Raw genomic sequence first — 6,874 nt, 5'->3', positions numbered from 1 at the left:
AGAAACTCATCAATATCATCGGGAAACACTTCCGGAAACTCACATACAACCGGAATCTGTTCCAACCTTTGATCATCACCCGAAACGCCCACGGTTAACAACATGATACCCTGACATTCGGTTCCGGAACAGTTCACCATCATTGAATTCAAGTAATAATTATTCACCACGACTGGCCCTTCAGTATCTTCCGGCGTAAAGTACACCGACTTTGTAGAACAATCTAGCAGAACATGGTTCTTAGATAACCAGTCCAATCCCAAGATAAGATCAAGACCGATCATCGGCAAGCAGACTAAATTATGAATAAAATCACGCTGCTTGAACCTAAAGGAAACTTCCGGGCATCCTAGCCTAGTTACCATGGCTTCATGGGTAGCATTGTACACTATTAGATCATAACCTAAAGTTACAATCTTCAGTCCTAACTCATGGGCTTTCTCAAATGCAATGAATGAATGTGATGCTCCCGAATCAAATAAAGCATTTAAAGTTTGACCCGCCATTTCACAGTTACCTCGAATAAGTGTCTCGGATCCCTCGGCACCTATAGCTGAGGTGGTGAACACCCGACCAGTCTGTTGTGCCTTTCCAACACCTTGTTTCTGCTTCTCCGGACAATTTGCGGCTTTATGCCCCGCCTTTCCACAATTGTAGCACAAACCCCATCCGGCCTTGCATGGTGCTCCCGGATGGTGACTTCCACATCTAGTACAAGCTTGATCATTCTGAGGCTGCTTCCCAAACTTCTTTCCTTGGGAGTTGTTGTTGTTGGGCCTCCTGAAAGAGCTTTCTCTCTTGAAAGACGGACCTCTAGGTGCAAAGCTCTTCCCTCGGTTATGTGGGAATGATCCTTTGTGACTCCCTTTCTCAGCGGTTGCCCTCTTCACACACTCTTCAGCAACCCTACACTTGTTCACCAATTCGGAGAAAGTCCTAATCTCCATTGGTCCCACTGAACTGAAAATATCACTCCGGAGTCCTCCTTCATATTTAACACACTTCCATTCCTCATATTCCACCGGAGTCCCTTGGCACATACGAGAGAACCTGAACAGCTCCTCAAACTTGTCAGTATACTCTGATATGGACCTGGTACCCTGCTTCAGCTGTAACAATTCAAGCTCCTTGGTCGTCCTAGCAGAAGTCGGAAAGTACTTCTTATAGAACTCCTCTTGGAAGACATTCCAGGTGATATAGTCATCACCCTGTTGCAGAAGACGTCAGATACCTTGCCACCAATGCGACGCTTCACCTGTGAGCATATAGGTAGCAAACTCGACACGCTGCCCTTCAGGTACCACTTGTGCTTGCAGTACTCTCTCTATAGCCTGAAACCATGTATCAGCCTCAGTCGGACTAGCAGTTCCCTTGAACTTAGGTGGATTAACCTTCAAAAAGTTTGCTAGTGTCATCGGGCCCTGAACTCCACCTCCATCATTACCATGGTTGTTCATCTGTTGACCAAGAGCCTCAGCAGTGGCTTGCATAGTAGCAGCCATGTTCTCCAACACAGTCATAAATTTCACCGGGTCATTAGGGTTATTCTCCGGTGCACGAGCATTCGTACGACCTCTCGCACTACCTCTACCGCGTCCACGAGGAGCCATCGGGTTCCTATACATACCAAACAATCGATATTAAGTTGATCAGTCTCAATATCGGAGGTCTAGTACTTCAAAGTCCCAAATGCATGCTCATGAATGTTTATGCCAATTATATCAAGCAGATATACTAATAGCACATAACACACACACAGAGAATGCACAGAAGCATAGTCAGTCCATCCCTCAGGCTCTACAGGAACGAACTGCTCTGATACCATAATGTAACACCCTACCATACAGAGTCTTTTGCTTAAGTCATAATTCAGAGATGGCAAGGTATTACAACCTTTAAAATAAAAATTTAGTACGTATAGTAGTATGAAATGATTGATTATAACTAGGAGCCTTTGCAGAAAAAGGGGTAAACAAAAAAAAATCGCAACTCGAAAGCGCAACACTTCGATCGATAACATAACGAACAAGGATAAACCAACGCGAGATTATATATATACAAAGGAGTGTCAAAAACAGGAATATCAAGACTCAAGATCCGGCTGCGAAGATAACCGGTCCGAGCATAGCGATATATACATATGATAAAATAAGGAAAACCCCAAAGGAAACCCAAAGGGACACAAATACATAAAACTTATTCTCCAAAATTCTCCCATAAGAGGAGTCATCACAGTTTGTATTATTTAATGGAGATAAAAGTATCTAAGCAAAACATATAAACCAAAACATAGTCCCGAGAACAAAGGATCTTCGCAAATCTAGAAGTCTACAGCATGCCTCAGCGGGAAACCTCACGTCCTGCATATGAAAACCACAAAATCCGCATGGGTGAGAACCAGAGGTCCCCAGCATGGTAACAGCTTCCACATATATAATACATAATAATAGAGGAAAGCCGAAGGCAATCCTAGAACTTCCTCCAGATAATTCAAAGCTTTTAAACAAGCTAAACCATATAAGGGTATCTGACTAAAGATTCTTCAGTCTAACTAATACTTCCCTTTCCAATTCCTTCTCACCTCCCAACCACCAGCAGGAGTATAATGTAGCAAACACAGTTATATCAGACAAGAAATATACAAATAGGGACAAATAAGGCAGTTAGACAATTAGCAAGTAATATGCAGTCAAATAGGCAATCTCAAACAATTCATATAGTATGCATATGATGAATGCCTGTCCCTAGTGGCTGATGATATCATCTGTCAGTTATAGAGCCAACCCGACAAGTCCTGGCAGTTAACCATTGGACTGTCCCTCTGTCGTGTCTCCCCAACTTGAGTCATACTCAAAGTAAACTTGATCATAATCATGATCCATATCCATCACCCTCACTGGTGAATATTTATCCATCACCATCACTGGTGAATATTTATCCATCACCATTACTGGTGAATATTTTGGGGGTGAGCTCGTCCGGGAATTTCACAGTGCCCGGCAACCCTGACGACATAGGGTCAAAAGAGCTTCAAGTCTCGACCGGAGCACGTGGTGGCTAGCCACTGCTTTCTCCCAGGGAAACTCTCATCTCCGATAATGAAAGTACAACTTTCACAATTTATTCAACAACATATATATGCGTTTATACATAGCCACAATCATGGCCCCGCCGTAACACGGCAATAATTCAGCCATCCGGCTCACGGTTAAATCCATAACCAGCAACCCGGCTCACGGTTAAATCCATAACCAGCCGTTTCATCAACAATTACAGCCTTTCGGCCCATGGCATAACAAGCACTTCCACCAGCATCCTCCGCATCTCACATATTCATGCTTGAGAATTTCAGAATTTATCTTTGTTCCTTCTTAGTGAGAATTTCAGAAGCAGTTGTTGACCTTTTTAATTCGGACACCTTGGAGACTCATTTTTAGTTGGTTCTCTAGATCTTGTAGGTTTCTCACTCATATTGTCCCATTAATTGCCTGTGCCATCATATTTTAGTAGCTTAATTATGTTCTGTTAGGATGCTTGAAACGTGATATTTATATAGAATTTTTCATGACAAGGGGGAATGTATTCATTGTAGCGAGAGGATTAACTATCATCATTAGGATTTACTCAAGACAGTGGACCCAAATTTTCATTTTGATTGCTTTATTTCTTCTATTTTTAACTATAATAATACTACACATCTAAATTTTTTTTTTAACAAAATCCAATCAAGTTGATATATAACAAAAATCAGTTATGACTAGCATTATTTTAAATTTTATTATTTAACTTGATTGAATTTAGTTCATAAAAAAACTTAGATGTATAGCATTACTCTTTTAATTATATTAAATACGAATATTTTAGCACAAAATAATTGTTTAGTATAAAAACAAAAGATGGATCAAAACTTGGAGGATGATAGTTTGCTTTATTGTAATATAGGGGTGCATTCTTATTGTTGCGGGATGATTATAGCTATATGCTCTGCACCTTTTATTGGCCTTTTAAAAATTTAGTTGCTCTAGCTGTTTGGCCAGACTGGCTGGTTGTTGCCACTTGTGAAACATTAAGAAAGATTATCCTCTGTAACTTTGAAGTATTTTTCATTAATTTAAGAGCAGAAATAAGAGTTGAAAATGCTTTGTTTTTTAAATTCATCTTGATATCTTGCAACGAAATACATAACCTGTTACTCTATGAGCAGCTCATTGTTGATTAACTGTCATCTTAAGATTATGTGAATTTTCTGTTCATATTCTATGACTCTGCAGGTTATTACACATGTTGTGATAAGGCTTCTCTCTATCTCTTCTCTATCTTACTAATAAAATATGGAATGTTACTGATTTTATTTTGAAACTAGTAAGCTAGTAGTAGTTTATCAATATGTGAGTTCTGACATATTGCTCTATTCAAATCCTTTTTTGTATTATTATTATTATTATTATTATTATTATTATTATTATTATTATTATTATTATTATTATTATTATTTCTCTATTCAAATCTCTAATTACAATAAGAGTTTCAGAGAAACAAAAATATGTAAGTTCTGACAACTATCTTCATATTGGTTATTTTGCATAATTTAATTATATATGTTATACAAGAAACTTAGGAAAGTAAATAAATGAAGGTCTGCAAGCTTGTATGGGATGTTATACATTTAGTGAATTAATTAATTTATCAATATTATTACTCGCATCTCGTATTGGTTAACACAAGATGTGAGACTTAAAGAAGATCCAAACGCAGCCTTAAGTTAGTTAGAAGCTTGTTGATTTGGCAGCTTTCTGTTTTTCTATTATTACAGTTAGTAGTTGGGAATTAGCACACCTAGCCTACTCTATATATTAGATTCATTTATCATTCTATTCCTTTGAGATTCACTGTTCTGCAATCTATACGGTGAACATCAAATTCTCTTCTTACTTCTTCTAAATTCTTGACTTGCTGGACACGATTTTACACAAGAATGATAAACTTACCTATAATCTTTAATTTTCTTTTTTATATATAGTTAGTAAAAGATATTTTAGTCAAATATATATTACTTTAATCTTGAAATATTATTTTATAAATATTCATAAATTTGTGTGTTGATTTTATAAAAATAATACTCTAACACACACACACACTCTCTCTCTCTCATTGCACAGTAATTGATTATTAGAAGACTAATTTATGTGTTCAGTCAGGGATTTTTGGTCCAATCCCTTCAAATTTTTGCTTGGAGTTAAGGTTAGTGCAATTTTTGTATTGTAAACTTCATTGATTTCTAGGGTATTGTATGATAAATGAAATATTACTTGTGTTGTGTTGTTGCTTGTATTGCATTGAAAACATTGATATGGTTAAATATCAATGATTTTCCAGCTTATGGGATGTTGTCTGGGTGGATGACACAATGAAGATTGTCATATCCTATTTGCATGGAGGATACCAAGTCTTTTACACTATCACATGGAGGCAAGGCATCATGGTTTGATTGTCATTGGAGGTTTTTACCGATAAACTATCCTTATAGGCGCAATAAGAATGACTTCAGAAAGAATAAAATAGAAAGTGAAGAGGCTCCTACCAGATTAAGTGGTTTGGAGATTTGGCAAAGGGTTAAAGGACTTGGGAAGATATCAGATAATGGAAAGTGGATTAAATCGCAAGAGTATGGTATTACTCACAATTGGACAAAGCAAAGTGTGTTTTAGGAGTTACCTTATTGGTAGGATAACCTGGTTCGTCACTATCTTGATGTAATGCACATAGAGAAGAATGTGCTTGATAACATAATGAATACTGTTATGGACACTGATAGAACTAAAGACAATGAAAAGGCTATGTTAGACCTGGCTGAACTGTGCAAGCGTCCATATTTACATTTGCGGCATGTCGGTGATAATTGTTGGTCCAAACCTAAGGCAGCTTATACTTTAACTTCTAAACAGCAACAACACGTATATAGGTGGGTGCAACAATTTAGATTTTCGGATGGTTATGCATCTAACCTTGCTAGATGTGTAAGTCTTTCCCAGGGGAGGTTTATTGGTATGAAGAGCCATAATTGTCACATTTTTATACAGTGCTTGCTTCCAACTGCATTCAGAGAACTACCTACAAATATATGGAAGCCTCTTATCGAGTTAAGCCAGTTTTTCAAAGACTTGTGCTCAACCACGCTCAAGGTTCATGATTTAGAGGTTATGGAGCAGAATATTCCCATTATCCTTTGCAAGTTAGAAAGGATATTTTCCCCGGAATTCTTTAATGTGATGGAGCATTTGCCAATTCATCAAGCATATGAGGCATGTGTGTGTGGACCTGTCCAATATAGGTGGATGTATCCGTTTGAACGGGTGATAGGACCATTCAAGTGAATAGTGAAAAATAGAACAAGGGTTGAAGGTTTGATTTGTGAGGCTTTCTTGGCAAAGGAGACTTCAAGTTTTGTTTCTTTCTACATTGAACCACATATCTTATCGAGGCGAACCCGTGTGGGAAGAAATGATGACGGGGGAGACACAATTAAAGCTTCTTTATCAATATTTAATAGACCTGGTCGCAAGGTTGGAAAAGCTAAAGATCATTGGTTAGATGAACAAGACAAGGCTGCATCTCATTTGCATATTCTACTCAATGAAAACAAAGTTAGCCCTTTCTATATGAGTGCCCAAATCTTTTATTAAACAGTTAATACACTTGTTCTACTAATGAATCCTGTAGCTTATAAAATCTAGTCCTACTTTCATCAAGGTTTTGGAAAGAAACTTGTCCTGGAGAAAGCGATGACCAATTACCCCCTTGGTTTGCATCATATATAAGTGCATAAATTCCTATCATTTATTGTAAAGATTTCTAACTAAAGATTTGCATCACA

Source organism: Arachis hypogaea, chromosome 10 (genome assembly GCF_003086295.3).
Source record: "Arachis hypogaea cultivar Tifrunner chromosome 10, arahy.Tifrunner.gnm2.J5K5, whole genome shotgun sequence".
Lineage (NCBI taxonomy): Eukaryota > Viridiplantae > Streptophyta > Magnoliopsida > Fabales > Fabaceae > Arachis > Arachis hypogaea.
Note: the sequence above shows the minus strand (reverse complement) of the source record.